Source organism: Astyanax mexicanus, chromosome 9 (assembly GCF_023375975.1).
Source record: "Astyanax mexicanus isolate ESR-SI-001 chromosome 9, AstMex3_surface, whole genome shotgun sequence".
NCBI lineage: Eukaryota > Metazoa > Chordata > Actinopteri > Characiformes > Acestrorhamphidae > Astyanax > Astyanax mexicanus.
This window is the reverse complement of record NC_064416.1, coordinates 9,147,606-9,166,027: the sequence shown is the minus strand read 5'-3', so window position 1 is coordinate 9,166,027 and position 18,422 is coordinate 9,147,606. Positions and strand designations below refer to the sequence as shown.

Genomic DNA, 18,422 nt, shown 5'->3' with positions numbered 1-18,422 from the left:
CTATCATTTCTAAAGTGGTTGCTAGGCAGTTGCTAACGTTTTCCTAGTGGTTGCTAAGTGGTTGCTAGGTAGTTGCTAACATATTCCAGGTGGTTGCTAGGCAGCTGCTAAGTGGTTGCTAGGCAGTTGCTAACGTTTTCCAGGTGGTTGCTAAGTGGTTGCTAGGCAGTTGCTAACGTTTTCCAGGTGGTTGCTAGGCAGTTGCTAAGTGGTTGCTAGGCAGTTGCTAACGTTTTCCAAGTGGTTGCTAGGCAGTTGCTAAGTGGTTGCTAGGCAGTTGCTAACGTTTTCCAGGTGGTTGCTAAGTGGTTGCTAGGCAGTTGCTAACGTTTTCCAGGTGGTTGCTAGGCAGTTGCTAAGTGGTTGCTAGGCAGTTGCTAACGTTTTCCAGGTGGTTGCTCAGTGGTTGCTAGGCAGTTGCTAACGTTTTCCAGGTGGTTGCTAAGTGGTTGCTAGGCAGTTGCTAACCTATTCCAGGTGGTTGCTAGGCAGTTGCTAACGTTTTCCAAGTGGTTGCTAGGCAGTTGCTAAGTGGTTGCTAGGCAGTTGCTAACGTTTTCCAGGTGGTTGCTAAGTGGTTGCTAGGCAGTTGCTAACGTTTTCCAGGTGGTTGCTAGGCAGTTGCTAAGTGGTTGCTAGGCAGTTGCTAACGTTTTCCAAGTGGTTGCTAGGCAGTTGCTAAGTGGTTGCTAGGCAGTTGCTAACGTTTTCCAGGTGGTTGCTAAGTGGTTGCTAGGCAGTTGCTAACATTTTCCAGGTGGTTGCTAGGCAGTTGCTAAGTTGTTGCTAGGCAGTTGCTAATGTTTTCCAGGTGGTTGCTAAGTGGTTGCTAGGCAGTTGCTAACGTATTCCAGGTGGTTGCTAGGCAGTTGCTAAGTGGTTGCTAGGCAGTTGCTAACGTTTTCCAGGTGGTTGCTCAGTGGTTGCTAGGCAGTTGCTAACGTTTTCCAGGTGGTTGCTAAGTGGTTGCTAGGCAGTTGCTAACGTATTCCAGGTGGTTGCTAGGCAGTTGCTAAGTGGTTGCTAGGCAGTTGCTAACGTTTTCCAAGTGGTTGCTAGGCAGTTGCTAAGTGGTTGCTAGGCAGTTGCTAACGTTTTCCAGGTGGTTGCTAAGGTGTTGCTAAGTGGTTGCTAGGTAGTTGCTAACGTTTTCCAGGTGGTTGCTAAGGTGATGCTAAGTGGTTGCTAGGCAGTTGCTAACGTTTTCCAGGTGGTTGCTAAGCAGTTAATAGGTGGTTGCTAAAACCTGGCTGGGGTGCCGGGGTGTCCAAACTTTTGACTGATAGCTGCTCCATACAGCAGCTCCTCCATACACTCACAGTACTGGAGGAGCAGGGGAGAGAAGGGGTTCCGTGCGCAGAGCTGCTCGTGTGTGAGATGGAACTCTGGGCCCCCCATTCATTTCTATGGGAAAACTTCGTACGACATTTATACGAAAACCGTACGACGTATCGTCGAAACGTTAAAATTTTCGGAAAGAACGCGGTAAGTTCTATAGACCGTCCGATTTTTGTCTTTGTATGTCAAAAATTGTTACCTACACAAACGTTCAAAGTTGTCCCCCATTCATTTCCTATGGGAAAAAAAAGCGTACGTTTACGAAGTTTTTACGAAAACCGTACGATGTATCGCTTAAAAAAGCACAAGCAACCTAATCGGGTATAGGTCCTACGATACTGCAAAATTTCGTGATTCTACGTCAAAAGCCCTAGGAGGAGATGCGTATAGAAATTTGAGCGCGGAATAATAATAATAATAACTAGAAAAGGCAAAGTTCGTGAACGAACTTTAAGTTGGCTTGGAAAAGAGCGCTAATAACGTTGAAAAGTTAAAATGGTTGACAGAAACTTAAAAAGCTGTTTCTGTCTGAAGAGTGTGAAGAGTCGTTGCTATGCTGTTAACTTTTGGCTAAAAGCTAAATACCAAAAACGCTGTAATCTAAAAACGTTTGGTTAAACGCTTAAATCTAAAAACATTTGGTTAAACTCTGAAATCTAAAAACCTTTGGTTAATTGCTTACATCTAGAAATGTTTTGTAAGATGCTGAAATCCAAAAACTTTTGGTTAAACACTGAAATCTTAAAACGTTTGTTTAACAGCTGAAATCTAAAAACTTTTGGTTAAACGCTGAAATCTTAAAACGTTTGTTTTCATGTTGAAATCTCGAAACTTTTGGTTAAATGCTGAAATCTAAAAACTTTTGGTTAAATGTTGAAATCTAAAAAATTTTGGTTAAGTGCTGAAATCTAAAACTTTTGGTTACATGCTGAAATCTAAAAACTTTCCAGGTGGTTGCTAAGGTGTTGCTATAGTATCTGGGGTGGTTGCTGAGGTGTTGCTAGGTGGTTGCTAAGGTGTTGCTATGGTATCCAGGGTGGTTGCTAAGGAGTTGCTAGGTGGTTGCTAAGGTGTTGCTATGGTATCCAGGGTGGTTGCTAAGGTGTTGCTATGGTATCCAGGGTGGTTGCTAAGGTGTTGCTAGGCAGTTGCTAAGTGGTTGCTAGGCAGTTGCTAACGTTTTCCAAGTGGTTGCTAGGCAGTTGCTAAGTGGTTGCTAGGCAGTTGCTAACATTTTCCAGGTGGTTGCTAAGTGGTTGCTAGGTAGTTGCTAACATATTCCAGGTGGTTGCTAGGCAGCTGCTAAGTGGTTGCTAGGCAGTTGCTAACGTTTTCCAGGTGGTTGCTAAGTGGTTGCTAGGCAGTTGCTAACGTTTTCCAGGTGGTTGCTAGGCAGTTGCTAAGTGGTTGCTAGGCAGTTGCTAAGTGGTTGCTAGGCAGTTGCTAACGTTTTCCAAGTGGTTGCTAGGCAGTTGCTAAGTGGTTGCTAGGCAGTTGCTAACGTTTTCCAGGTGGTTGCTAAGTGGTTGCTAACTGGTTGCTAGGCAGTTGCTATCATTTCTAAAGTGGTTGCTAAGTGGTTGCTAGGCAGTTGCTAACGTTTTCCTAGTGGTTGCTAAGTGGTTGCTAGGTAGTTGCTAACATATTCCAGGTGGTTGCTAGGCAGCTGCTAAGTGGTTGCTAGGCAGTTGCTAACGTTTTCCAGGTGGTTGCTAAGTGGTTGCTTGGCAGTTGCTAACGTTTTCCAGGTGGTTGCTAGGCAGTTGCTAAGTGGTTGCTAGGCAGTTGCTAACATTTTCCAAGTGGTTGCTAGGCAGTTGCTAAGTGGTTGCTAGGCAGTTGCTAACGTTTTCCAGGTGGTTGCTAAGTGGTTGCTAGGCAGTTGCTAACGTTTTCCAGGTGGTTGTTAGGCAGTTGCTAAGTGGTTGCTAGGCAGTTGCTAACGTTTTCCAGGTGGTTGCTCAGTGGTTGCTAGGCAGTTGCTAACGTTTTCCAGGTGGTTGCTAAGTGGTTGCTAGGCAGTTGCTAACCTATTCCAGGTGGTTGCTAGGCAGTTGCTAAGTGGTTGCTAGGCAGTTGCTAACGTTTTCCAAGTGGTTGCTAGGCAGTTGCTAAGTGGTTGCTAGGCAGTTGCTAACGTTTTCCAGGTGGTTGCTAAGTGGTTGCTAGGCAGTTGCTAACGTTTTCCAGGTGGTTGCTAGGCAGTTGCTAAGTGGTTGCTAGGCAGTTGCTAACGTTTTCCAAGTGGTTGCTAGGCAGTTGCTAAGTGGTTGCTAGGCAGTTGCTAACGTTTTCCAGGTGGTTGCTAAGTGGTTGCTAGGCAGTTGCTAACATTTTCCAGGTGGTTGCTAGGCAGTTGCTAAGTTGTTGCTAGGCAGTTGCTAACGTTTTCCAGGTGGTTGCTAAGTGGTTGCTAGGCAGTTGCTAACGTATTCCAGGTGGTTGCTAGGCAGTTGCTAAGTGGTTGCTAGGCAGTTGCTAACGTTTTCCAGGTGGTTGCTCAGTGGTTGCTAGGCAGTTGCTAACGTTTTCCAGGTGGTTGCTAAGTGGTTGCTAGGCAGTTGCTAACGTATTCCAGGTGGTTGCTAGGCAGTTGCTAACGTTTTCCAAGTGGTTGCTAGGCAGTTGCTAAGTGGTTGCTAGGCAGTTGCTAACGTTTTCCAGGTGGTTGCTAAGGTGTTGCTAAGTGGTTGCTAGGCAGTTGTTAACGTTTTCCAGGTGGTTGCTAAGGTGGTTGCTAAGCAGTTATTAGGTGGTTGCTAAGCCCTGGCTGGGGTGCCGGGGTGTCCAAACTTTTGACTGATAGCTGCTCCATACAGCAGCTCCTCCATACACTCACAGTACTGGAGGAGCAGGGGAGAGAAGGGGTTCCGTGCGCAGAGCTGCTCGTGTGTGAGATGGAACTCTGGGCCCCCCATTCATTTCTATGGGAAAACTTCGTACGACATTTGTACGAAAACCGTACGACGTATCGTCGAAACGTTAAAATTTTCGGAAAGAACGCGGTAAGTTCTATAGACCATCCGATTTTTGTCTTTGTATGTCAAAAATTGTTACCTACACAAACGTTCAAAGTTGTCCCCCATTCATTTCCTATGGGAAAAAAAAGCGTACGTTTACGAAGTTTTTACGAAAACCGTACGATGTATCGCTTAAAAAAGCACAAGCAACCTAATCGGGTATAGGTCCTACGATACTGCAAAATTTCGTGATTCTACGTCAAAAGCCCTAGGAGGAGATGCGTATAGAAATTTGAGCGCGGAATAATAATAATAATAATAATAATAATAATAATAAGAAGATTACGAAGAACAGTAAGTTGGCTTTTCCAAGCCAACTTAATAAGAAGAAGATTACGAAGAACAGTAAGTTGGCTTTTCCAAGCCAACTTAATAATGTGGCCTACATGCATTGTAGAATTACTAGAAAGCACTGAGCCTCCCTCTAAATCTGTTTGATTTCACTTTCACTTTCTATTGTTCCGCCACTGCTTACTGTAGATGTTAATGTTACCAATGAATCATTTCTGATATTGTTAGGTTTTGTCAATATTTTGGTGTTTATTGGTTCTTCTACAGCTTTGTGAGGCGCCTGCACATGAAGATAAATCCAATTTCGACAGAATAGTTTTCTTCTTTTGTTGTTTAATAGGTGATGTTAGCCTATCTTTTCTTTCTGTAGTTGTTTTTTTTAACCATTTATAGGTATTTGTATGCTGCAGATGAACTGGAAAGAGACCACCTGTTATGGTTAGAGGAGGAGATGTTGTTTTTTTAAGGCATTTCCATACCAGCACTATTTGGTCTGGTTAAAACAGACTCTGGTTATTTGTACTCTTGGTGTAGTTTGATTGAGCAGATGTGAAAACAGTAATTGCATTTGGGTACAGATCAAAGCAACCGGACCAGCAACCAAGACCAGCTAGTGGAGGTGGTTTTGTCCGGTCCCAAACGAACTCTGGAGCAGTTCACCTGTGGTGAGAACGTGATAAGGCGCAGTTTAATCTGATATATTAGCCCGATAACGCTGATTATTACTACAGCTATGAACAAACGCTATCTCTGGTGCTGCTTCATACTGTTTAAATGCACGGAATGGTTGTGTTCGCTGCTCGCAGCCACGTCACTCCACTTACACTTGCAGCCACGTCACTCCGTTTAAACTCAGTTTACTATGTGTACACCTGCGCTGCACGTCCTGTTGAAAACACTATGTTTAAATCTCCTGCTCCCAGCAGCTCTGATCAGTCAGAGGAGACCATGTCCTCGCATGGTTTATTGGTGCACATTTTGGTGCATTTAGGTTGATGTCTGTGTAAAACCAAACCAAACAGACGGAGAAAACGCTCCAAGTAAAATCCATCTACTGATTTGTACCATAGAATTCGACTGCAGGTGTGAAAACACCCTTAGTCCATATTGTGGTTTGCAACTCTCTACCTGCTAAGAGCATCTTCACTCCAAGACACTTTTGTGACATTGGATCAGTTTAAGGATTTCGTGTGGTATATCTGGGTTGGCCCGTCCAGCTCAGCCTTGCACTGCCTGGAGCAAGTGCAGATTCATTGTGCGTGTGGATGGTATTCTGTGTGTTTTTAAAGTCCACTCTGTGGCAGCAGACTATTCACATAACAGATTATTTTGTGAGTGTGTGTGAGTATGTGCTGTGAAAGAGAGATCAGTGGTATTTAATTAGACAGGTGTTACTAGGTTACGAGTTATGACATAGATCAAGCATCACTGATTTCAAGGTCACCATGAAAAGTACTGTTACCACGGCAGCTCATAAAACGGTCAAAGCCTGTTATAGTAAAAGTACACACAAGTCTACATTGGGACCTTGTTTTATTTGTAGTCGTTTTCTTAAGTCAATCTGTCAAAATGAGTTCACTTTAATGCACTCTCTCGTTCTTTCTCTAATAATAGATGCTGTGTGTGTGTGTGTGTGTGTGTGTATGTGTGTTTATTTCGGCGTGTCTGTACAGGCCAGCGAGGGGAAGAGGAGAAAATTGGTCTTTTATTTTCCCATTTCACTCTGATTATCTTTACTCTCAGAGGTGTGTGTGTGGGGCAGGTGTGAGGAGTGCGTGTGTGTTGAGAATGAATGTGTGTATGATTATGAGCAGACAGTGTGACGTGTGTGTGCGTGTTTGCGTGTGTGCGTGTGTCTGTATGTGCGAGCTTTTCCGTATGGGATAAAATGTCTGCAGCAGCAGCTCTTTCTCTGGTGTATTAAAGCGATAGGATAGTATCGAAAACTATGTGGACTCCAGCGATTCTCCGGAAAAAAATGTTTGCTAGCCAGTTTGTCCCAGTTTTCTGCATCCATCTTCTGGATAGAGATTGCTGTGCGGAAGATTTGATTGCATTCAGTCTTGAGAGTAAAAACATCAGTCAGGTCAGGTACTGATTTTGAATGAATAGTTCTAGGTTCAGCTCACTCTAGATGGATGGAGCCCCATCACTATAGAGAACACAGATCCACTGTTCCACAACTCAGTGCTGGGGGGCTCTATAACCTCATAGCACACTGGCTCTGGGATTTTCGTCAATCTGGTGAAAACATTTCTGAAAAACCCTTTCTGTTTGTGGACATGCATTATCGTGCTGAAAAATGCCAGTTGGAAGCCCTACCATAAAAGGAATCACATGTGGCCGCAGGATATCCTGCACATATCGCTGAGCTGTTGATGTTTTTTGTGTCAATACCCGGAGTGAACTACTGTCATATGCGGTGACAATTCAGATTATCACATCATTAGGGGCAGTGTGTCGTTCCACAGCAAATGTAGGATTTAAGCGCTAACCCTGAGGCCTTCAAACTCAAACCTGACCATAATACCCGAATACATCCTGAAGTTGTCACTGATTACGATACAGTTCCAGTTCATACAAGTACACTCTTGGCATTCTCTCAATGAGCTTTAAGAAGTGGTCACCTGAAAGGGTGAAGGTGTTGAAGGTGTTCCCAGAGGTGTTTAGCACTTGTTGGCTCCTTTGCCTTCTTCCAGCTCACCCCAAACCATCTGGATTTGGTTCAGGTCCGGTGACTGTGGAGGCCAGGTCATTTTTTATTAAGTACATAAAACTCCACAGGTGTTCATTCATAGTTTTAAGGCCTTCAGTGAGAATCTACAATGTAAATAGTCATGTATATAGTCATGAAAATAAATAAAATGCATTGAGTAAGAAAGTGTGTCCAAACTTTTGGCCTGTACTGTATCTAGCAGTTGGCAGTCTTTCACCAAGAGGAACATCACCCAAAGTAGCCTCTTTTTATAGTGCCACCAGGAAAGCATGCCCCAACCCCCTAAACTAAGCACTATATTGTTTATCCTTTGGCTTCTTCTACCTCATCTTATTATTTTTCCAGGATTAAAACTCAATAACTCAAAAAACAAAAAAACTGCCAAACTTTGTCATTACAAAATTTACAAATGACTGTGTGATAACAATGTTAATGAAACAATATTATTAAAGCCATACGTAGAACACTGTAATGATGATAATATGCTTCAACTTTCTAGCAAACATCTAGGAACACCTTAGAAACCATCTACCTATCTATCTATTTATCAGTCTGTCTTTATTAGATTTTTTTAGATTAAGGTTCTTTCTAATGTTTTTTTGTGTTGGTATTTCTCTTAGGAATTACATATCTAGTTAATTTATTTAGTTTTGTTAATAAGAGTACTTAGAATTAGAATAATTTCTTAATTAATTAATTATAATAATAATAATAATAATGAATTAATTAATACAGATTATGATTGGAAGCCACTGCAGTGCTGATAGAACTGGGCTGAAATGATCAATTTTCTAGTTTTAGTAGTAAGGATAACCCACCTGATGCCTGAAACACTGTTTACTACAGTTTTGAGAGGATTTGCAGTGTAAATGTGATTATTTAAATGGTATAGGCCACATGTCGCAAGACTTACTTACCATAATCAACATTCCATATAAAACTATATGAACTGTTTCATAAAACAATACATATAGACGTGGGTTCTCTGATTGTTTTGATAATGAAGTGAATAAACACAGTGATATGATTGGATATGATTATAGCTTGTCTGAGGACTCTCATTCAGATAAAGAACAGGAACATATCTGATCTGAGTAACACACAAGCTTGCTGTTTTTTTATGCTGGTGTCATTCAGAGGAGCAGTAATCTGTAGATCAGAGCTGTGGGCTGTGTCTGGAGTGGCCAGTGTGTCCTGGAGGAAATTAACCTGTCATTCATTTTCCTGTTTTTAGGGATTAAGATAAGATATGCTTATTTATCGCTGGTGCCCCAGGTGGACAAGATCTAACAATCAATGATCTAACGTAGGACTGTGGGCATTGCACAAACTCACCATAGTCAGTATAATCAACATATAGTAGACCTTATAATTTGTGTCACTTCATTAGAAACACCTACCTTGTGCATCCACTTAGTGGCCACTTTATTATATAGACAAATACCTTGTGATTCTATTCATTGTACACTTTATTAGAAACACCTACAGCCTTGTGATTTTACTCATTGGCCATTTTATTAGAAACACCTGATTTTGTGCTTTCACTCATTGGCCACTTTATTAGAAACACCTTGTACGTCCACTCACTGGCCCATTAGAAACACCTTTTGCCTTGGTAGACTCACTGGACATTTTTATTAAATATGTGTTTCTAATAAAGTACAAGGTAGGTGTTTCTGTTAAGGTGGACTGTGAAGCACAAAAACAGATGTTTTCAATAAAGTGGCCTAGGCTCAGCGCAAGGGTCTGGTTCTGACCAGTGGTTCTCTGTGTTGTTTTTTTACTGCAGTAATGAATGAAATGCAGCTGCCATCCATCACACTCTCCTCCCTGAATCCACTTTCCCTTGCTCTGGTTTTCCTTATTTATGCTGTAAAGTGAGAACAATTAAAACTAACAGCTGCTATTGGGCATTGTCAGTGACACACACACACACACACACACACACACACACACACACACACACACACACACACACACACACACACAAATACTCTCACATTATACAAGTTAAAGTTCTATATTACCTGTGATGAGTTAAAATACTGCAGAGAGCTGCTGAGGTGAGTTTAAACAGCCTTCACTCCTTCGTTAACATTTATAACATTAGTTAAACTAACGTTAGCTAGAAAAGTCTTAGGGAGACGCTGTACACTGTTCACTGTTAAAATGTTAAAATAAGTCATATGTTACAGTAACTGCAAATTTTAATAACTTTTATTTTCTTTGACAAATAATCATGGCTGTGTCTTCTTGGAAAAAAAACAAAACAAGAAAAAAACATAAGTTCCTGAAGTTTCATAGGTATGTATGGGTGGATTGTAGGTGTTTAAATATTGCAGTTGTTTTACAGGTGTAAAGGGTGAAAGGTGAAACTTTTTATGTGTTTGCAAAATTGATTTAGTTATTTTTTAATGTGTTTTATATAATTACTAGAGTACTTCATAAGTTATAGTGTTGAGAAGGTGTCATAAATTTGCTAGTGTGGCGCAAGCGTTTCATGAGTTTAATGCAAAAAAATATGCTGAATGTATGTGACTCAAGAACACATGCTTTCTTTCTCTCTCTCTCTCACTCACTCTCTCTCACTCACTCTCTCTCACTCCCCCCCCCCCCCTTATATTTTCCCCCCAAATTCCCCCTTTCCCACCGTGACTGATTCTGGAGTGTATTCAATCACACCACCAGCTGAGAATCGCCCTGCTTTCTGACCCCTATCCTCTTTTTCTCTCTCTTTTTTTGTCGCTGTAAGTGAGCAGTGTTTGATTTTTAGTTTCGCCACTCTCTGTGATGTTTCTATATTTAACCCTTGCTTTAAAAACAGTTCTTTATTTAGTCTTTTGATTTCTAAAAATAAGTGTTTGCTATTAACATGTCAGCAGTGTCAGCATCAGTTTCAGAAAAAAAATGCTTTGTTCCAGTGCAAAAGTATTCCATAATGTTTATATGATAAACATACACATTCTGACAGACTCTACTACACAACAGAAAGGATATAAGGTGCTCTATATTGCCTTGTAATGTTCATATGATCCATCATATAGGCTCTAAAACACTAGAGTAATAATAGGGGTGCTTTATATTACACTATAATATTTGTGATTCACATCCTCATTCTAACAGATTGTAATAGAATAGAGATTATTCTCATGTGATCCTCACACTAGTTTTGACACACTCTCATATGATACATACAATGTAGGGGTCACTCTGTAATTCTCAATAATGTGATTATTAATCTAATAATTAATTATCCACATTCTCATTTTGACAGACTGTAATACACTACAGAATACATAGGGGAACTCTATAATGTTACTGTGATTCAAAAGAGGTAATGGTAATATGCAGATATATATTTCAGATATATATTTCTCTGGATTCAGTCAGAATCCAGAGATACCACCTGGAGAACTATAACAACCAGAGTTCCTTTGGTTTCATTATAGTGTTGAGTGTACACAGTAGTGAATATGGCTATATAAGGATATGTGGATGTGCAGCCTCGAGGATTAATGATTTATGAAAAGGGGTTTTAAAACAGTTTTAGGAACACTCCACCAAATCCTACCTTACACATTAACATAATGAATGCCTTTCATGTTTTAACAGCGTGAAATCAATGTCCTGTGGTGAAGATATTGCTTATAAAACGTCATGTTCTGACCCACACACCCTTTAAAAGAGCACATTCATAACACAGACGACAGCAAAAAACATCTTTGCTGTTTGATTATTGCCAACACATCTTTTTTTGTGTGTGTGAACATCTCTCACTGCAGTATGTTTTAGTTGAATGGGTCGAGCTGCTGCTCTCTCTCTGACATTTCAGCAACAACTTCACATTCCAGGCTTCTGATTTTTGCCCTTTTGCAGTAAATGATGGTGTTTACATTGTTTGTTTTCTGTGTGTATCTTCAGAATCTGTCCTGCATCTTCCTACACAATGTGTGTCTGCACGCGTGCGTGCACGTGTGTGTGTTTGACATTTTGGTTAAAAACAGGATTAACCAGCAAACACAACTTAAGAACTTTATTAAGTGCATCTAACAGAACATATGTATCACATCTGTTTATATATGCAACACATTTTCATTACATATACTGTAGATATACTTGTGTGTGTGATATACGTGTGTGTGTGTGAGTGTGTGTGTGTGTGTTTAGCTTTGTTTGACATTTCAGCTAAAATTAACCAACAAACACAACTTTTTATTAGGTCCATAAAATATAAAACATATATTTGATATCATTAACTACATTTCGTGTGTGTAAGTATATACATGTACAGTTTGAGAAGTTTCTATTCAGTCCTTAACAGTATAATTAGTCACTTTGATTGCTGCTGTTATTAGCAGGAGGTCTGACCCTGCGGCCCAATCTTTAATTATTCTTTTTTTTCCTGATTAAAACAGATCTGACTCCTATCGAGCCAAATAGGCTGCAGGCTTCTCACCCGCACTCCTGCATGGGGTCTCCATCTTTTTGAGGTACAATTTTCTGACTTTTAAAGCAGTGCTTTAGTTTAAAACTTTTTTTGTTTAATTGGTTGGATCCTTTGTTTTTGCACTGAAGTTATTAAAATTGGCCAGTGTGAGACATGGAATTTGTAGTTAAATAGATATGTGTAGGTTTGTGTTTACAGTAAAGTGGCCAGTGTGAAGTAGGGGTTTCTAATAATATGTAGAGCAGTTGTGTATTTGTGTGTGTGTGTCTGTGTGTGTGTGTCTGTGTGATATTACAGATGGTGAATGAATGCAATGAATTAGTGATGCAAACACTCACACAGTAACGCACAGCAGTGGTCAGGAGCGGAGTGTGTGTGCGGTAGTGAAGATTTTGTGTGAGTGTGTGTATGTGTGACTTTTGCAGCGTGTACAGGATGTGAGAGATCATGTATAATGGAAGCGTGTGGGTGCAGAATAATATAACCGAGATTTATCTGAACTGAGGGGTGAGGGGAACCTCACTCTCTGTGCGTGCGTGTGTGTGGTGCCCTCGTTATGTGCAGTTTTCTCTACATCACTCATTTAAAATGATCTCTTTGTGCTTCAGCAAAGCACGGCCACTCAGAGCGAGGGCCTTTATCATCTCTGGGACACACACACGCGCGCACACTATAAGGGAGCAGTCCAACTTACTAAAAGCTGGAATTTTGCTGATCTTATAAACCTAAAGGTCAGTAAAAATGGGCTGAATGTGTAAAACATCAGCTCCGTGTTTAAAATCACATCTTTGTGGGTTTTTTTTTAATGTAGTGTAATCTTCACATCAGTCAGAGTACATTTTTTGCCTTATATATTCTTTAAATAGGGCCAGAAACACAGCTCCCTGTCCACTTTTGCTTTCTTTAGTGTACTCCCAGTGTTGATTAGCAAGGAAGGCTCGTTTGTGGTTCTTTGTAGAAAATGAACTGACCAGGATTCACCAAGGCAAACGTGTAAAAAGTGGCTACATAAAGTCTCTAAAGAGCTTGTCATCATTCACCAGCACTTCAACTCTTCACCACCAAAAATTAGTATTTAAATGTTATTTAGCCATTACCACTGGCAGCAACATAGCCACAAAGCCAGATACATACACCCTCATGCTTCACAGCTAAAAGGGTGTGGTTTCCTTGAACCTCAGTTGCTATTTTTTCTCCAAAGCTCCCTCTGCTGATTGTAGCCAAAGGGGGGTATTTTTCTGTGATTAGTGCACAGCATTGACAGATGTTTTGGAGATGTTCTGACCCAGTTATTTAGCTGTCACAGTTTGGATCTTGTCAAAGTGTCTCAAATTTACAGTTCATACAGTCACCTACCGGGCTTAAGATGTTGCAAGGTTTAGATTTGGGACGAAAAGATTTTGGGTAGATTTGTTTACAGTTGCTGCTGAAATAACAGCTTTGAAAAGTCAATTTTAAGCAGATAGTCTGATTTAGTTACGTTAGTAGTGATCAACTGTTTTTTAATGGCCAAAGCTGATTTTTAGAAAGCACAAGTCAATTAAAAAATAAAGCCAATATTTATTTTTTGGTGCAAATGAACACTTAATAAAATATGAATTCTAACATTCTATTTACTAGTTGTGAAGCTGGTATCCACCCCATATTGTTTGGCTGCATTTGTTTTTTTTTTTGAGTGATTTGGCTACAGAAAACGTTGATCTGGACGTGTGATATTTTTTCTGAAGTTTCTCGAGAGCAGCTGCTGTTCTCCTGTAGCTGAGTTAGCGCTAGTGGAGCTGAGTGTGCTGAGTTGAAGTAGCTGGGTAACATTAGCCGAGCTGAGCTAGCCAGTAAGCGTTTGCCATGTTGAGCTAAAGTAGCCATTTAGTGTTAGCCGAGCTGAGCTGAAGTAGCCAGTTAGCATTAGCTGAGCTGAGTTAAAGTAGCTGGTTAGCATTAACTGAGCTGAGATAAAGTAGCCTGTCAGCATTAGCCGAGGTGAGCTAAAGTAGCCGGTTAGCATTAGCCGAGCTGAGCTAAAGTAGTCAGTTAGCTGAGCTGAGCTAAAATAGCAGGCTAACGTTAGACTGATGAATCTGTTCTCTTTAGGCTGATGAGTTAATTTGCTCCCTTATTCTGGGGGTGTATTCAACAGCTCCTCAGCTGTCTGTCGGTAGAATGGCGTAGTGGACACTAGGAGGAGTGCTAACAGCTCCACTGCAGCACAGCTCACAGTGCGTGAGCATTAATCAAATAATCGTCCTTGGTCACGCAGATATCGGCTGATTATCTAAAAAAAGGCAGAATGATGGTCGATCACTACACTTTTAGTCTGTCTTGGTCATAATTGTCGGTCTACAGTGTTATAAAGCAAACTGGTTAACAACATATAAATTGCTTTGTGTTGAATGATAACACACACACACACACATAAATTACATGTGAAGAGTCAGTGGCTGCTAAATAACACAGCTTCCCTCCTGTGAGACACAAACATTACGCACTGCGGTTCACAGCCTGAAGCTAATTCTCACGTACATACACACACATGCACACACACACACACACACACACTCATGCACACACAAACATACACACAACCCTCAGCAGTCCATAATGACACAAATACCAGTCTAAGCAGGTAGTGTTTAATAGCTGTGTTTGTGTTTTAAAGAGGACATGAAACATTTCAGTTTGTACAAGTTTTCTAAGGGATTAAATATAATGGAATTTATTTGGGGGGGAATTTTTTATGTAAAATGTTTACACACTAAATTATAATATATTTATGTTTGGTACGTTTGCGCTAGGGCGCCGCCATGTTGCCCGTGCAGCACTGGTGACGTCACAAGGTTGGTTGGTGAAGAGCCCAGGTACATAACTAGCGTAAAAGAGCTTGTTGTTTGTGGAGATTATGGATGAAGACGAAGCTGAACTAGGCTAACGTGGAGCATTTGCTCAGAGATCTTTCCTGTATAAACCTGCTGTTACAGTACCCCCAGTCGGATGGTCTGTACATCCCAGTTGTTCAGAGGAAAAACTAAAACGGAGGAAAAAAGCCTCAGACTTCAGCTTATTTGTCCGGCACTAATGCTCCTGACTCAAAACCCTCTCCTTCACATAGTCCTGGTCTAGAAAGTGCTCGCCACTTACCCCTAGCATTGCAGCTAACCGGAGAATTTTTGCGCTTCAGTGCCGCTCGCCACCGCTGAAGAACAGCTGTCCGAGGCGAGGTATGAAAGTGAAAGTGAATCTTTTTCTCATTCTTCACCCTATAAAAGTATACTATACCCAGTATTACTACACCCAGGGGCAATACAAAAGTTTCCCCTGCTTTGCATTGATTTTTGATTTGGCTTTTATTATCTATTGAGTAACTAAATTACTGTAGACTAATAGTTTATGTTAGTGAGGCGTTCGGGACCAACCTCGTGACGTCACTTTCAGCGCTGGGACAAGATGGCACTGCGCTTACTTAAGAAAATGACATTTAGATTGCTTATTATTTTAATTCAGTTTCACTGAAAGCTGTTAAATTTATAATATTTGTTAGAGTGAAAATACATCTTGTGAATTATACTAAATACTTGAACTGTTTCATGTCCCCTTTAAGAGCACAGCAAATTTAAATTGTTATACATGCTGTACACTGACTACTTTACATTGTATCGGATTGGCATATCTTCACTGTTATCCAATGAAAAGATATATATTTCATTATGTTTAACTTTACAAATTAAAGTGCCTACCTGCAGAATTTGCAGTTTACTTATTACAGCAGCCACACTTAACGTGTATTACAATAGCCCTAATAACACTAACTTAGCTACAGGAGAGCAGCAGCTGCTTTTTAATAACTAAAAAGCAGAATCCAGTGAAAGTAAACAGTGGGTAAATTAGCTAATAAGTGGACAGTTAAAACTTCCTATTATTGCAGTCACCATTAATTACTCACAAAATCAATTTAAAAAATCTTGCTAGTTGGGTATCTTGCGTAAAGAGGAATAGCCCTGTTTTTTAATCTCCACCAGTCTTACATACTGCTTTTGGGTAACCTTATGCCACTCCGGGCACAGAATGTCAAGCAGTTAAGCTTTGTTTAATTGGCTTGTGACCATCCATGTTGCTCTTGATTATATTTCAGAGGTTTTCAAAAGGGTTTAGGTCTCAAAATTGACCAACTTATTTGAATATTAGTCAGCATCCACAGGATGACATTAAGTGACCTACAAAAAGAATAGCAGTTGGGGTGAAGTGCACAAAGATTAGTAAGTAATAGGCTTCTATGGACAGGGCTTAAGTCATTTAAAGCTAGAAAAAAGCCCTTTGTAAATGAAAAGCATAGAAGATCCAGCGTGAAGTTTGCAAAAGACCATAAGTAAGATTGTCTTCTCTGATGAGTCCAATTTTTAGCTTTTCCCAACACTTGGCCATATAATGGTTAGATACCTGGAGAGAGTGGCATAAGGTTACTCCTAAGCAGTGTGTTAGACTGATGGAGAGCATGCCAAGACACACAAAAACTGTAATTAAAAATCTGGGTTATTACACCAAATATTCTGCTTTGTGAACATTAGTATTCTTGTTTCTAAATGAATAAAAATTAAACTTTTTTTTGCGTTGTTTAGGATCTGAAGCACCCACACACACACACACTCCAACAGCAGACAGGGCAGATCTGAGTCAGTGTTTATCCGAGGATAGCTCAGAGACACTCCTGATGTTACACCTGCTAATGTCTGCTATCAGTCACCCTGCAGCTGAATACAGCTCCACCTTTCCGCATCTCTATAAATTATATTCTAGTCATTTTAAGATAATTTTATGCCACTGATTTAATGATCAAATAATAGCATAATGCAGTTACGCTCTTTTAAAGAACAAAACGTTTTAATTATTAAGAATATTCAAACATTGGAATTGAAATATAAACATGTTTAATTGTTCACGTTACGTAAAATATAATTGAAATTAAAATTATGTTTTAAAACAAAGTTGACACACTGGCACATTATTATTTTTTTTTTTGTTAGTTTTTGTTAGTTTTTTACCAGATTAGGTTAGAAATTAGAATAAAAATAGCCAACATTTAAATATCCTTTGGCTTCTGCTAAACATTTATTTTGCTACAGCAGTATGTTCTTGAAATTAATGAAATGTTGTTGGTTTTTTTTTTTGTTTTTTCATATCAAGAATACTTTTATTGTCAAAATACCATAAAATATTGTGATATGTTAATGACCCATATCTGTATAAGGTCATTTTTAGTAAAATTTCAGTGAAATTGTCATTAGATAAACATTTTGTTTTAAAGATACATTTTTATTAATGTAATTAATTGATGTGTGAGCTGTGTGTACATTGTGTATATATTAATAGGTCACAGGGTCCACTCTGCTCTCTGTGTAATTTACATTATTTCTAGTTCAGTCTGAGCTAAAACTGATTGATTCTGAACAGTATTGGTTCTGGGTGTGGGAAAATGCATGAATTATATATCAGGCTGTTTAAATATAGATGCCTGCACTATACAACCCATCGACCTGATGCACCAAACTGTATGAGGAAGCAGTTTGTATCTTTGATCTCGTTTTTTCTCTTAAATTTTTATCTCACTTCCCTTATTTTCAGTGCAGTTTATGTTCTTACAACATGTCTAAACAATACAATGCCCTTCAAAAGAGATTTAGGACATCTGATGTTCTTTTGATGTGCCGTTTTTACTGTAACTGTTCAATGACAAAAGTATTTTAACTGGGACAAACTATCACAGTCTAACCCTTTAATGTAGAAAAGCTGGGATTACATTGTGTCTGGAAAAGCAACAGTAGTCATTCAGACTGTTTAAGATTAAATACTTATTTGCTGGTAAGATATTTCTTATGTTTAACTCAGGAATGTCAAAATACAACATGTCAGTTTTATTTTAAGGCCAGGTAATTTTTAGCTTGCAAAGCCTAGTAAACACTTTGACCACTAAAACACTGTACAGACAATTAGCTGCTATGGACATCTTAAGCAGCTGTTAACTGAAGGCTATAAGAAGAAAACATGACAGTTTCTTATGAACATTCATTTTATAACACTAGAAGTCGTCAGACGCTTGTAAGGCAGTGTACCTGTAAATCCGAATGTCAGGCGTAGAGTTTAATACAGTTATCTCTCAGCTCGGCTCTCTGTAAGACGACTAATTTTCTCCCTCTCTGTCTGACTTTCATTTCTGTGCTCTGTGCTCAGAGCCGTTCTGCTGCTGAGGGTAATTACCGTAGCTAATTATGCCGGTTTGCTCAGGAAGGAATAGTGAATTGGGCCGAGTTTGACCTCTGATTAGTCCAAATGCCCGTAAAGAAAATCTCTTCTGCTTCTGACTCTGAAGTCTCTACAGGTCAATATTTCTGTCGACACCATTTCACACCCTGTCTTGCAAAACATACACAAGTCCCATACTGAGGCAAAGCCATAAGGTTTTAAAATATTAAATTATATTAAAATACTAGTCTTAAAATATTACATTTTTTCATGTCATTTTATAGTCTCAAAAACAGTATGGCTGTGTATTAGCAAGAATATATTGCTATATTGTGAACAAGGTGATACATTATGAGGTAACACTTTACTTGGATGGTCC

General features: G+C 39.8%; 1 protein-coding gene across 7 annotated transcripts in view; it reads left to right on the top strand.

Annotated features, from left to right (window-relative positions):
* LOC103046465 (SPHK1 interactor, AKAP domain containing) overlaps positions 1–18,422 on the top strand; it is a 152,969-nt gene that overhangs the window by 33,895 nt on the left and 100,652 nt on the right. For 5 of the 7 annotated variants that reach the window (XM_049483237.1, XM_049483239.1, XM_049483238.1 and 2 more), the window contains exon 2: positions 11,781–11,855. The exons of the other annotated variants lie outside the window; for them this stretch is intronic. The gene's annotated coding sequence lies outside the window, so the exon portion shown is untranslated. The remainder of the gene's footprint in view (positions 1–11,780; positions 11,856–18,422) is intronic. 7 annotated transcript variants of the gene reach the window in all.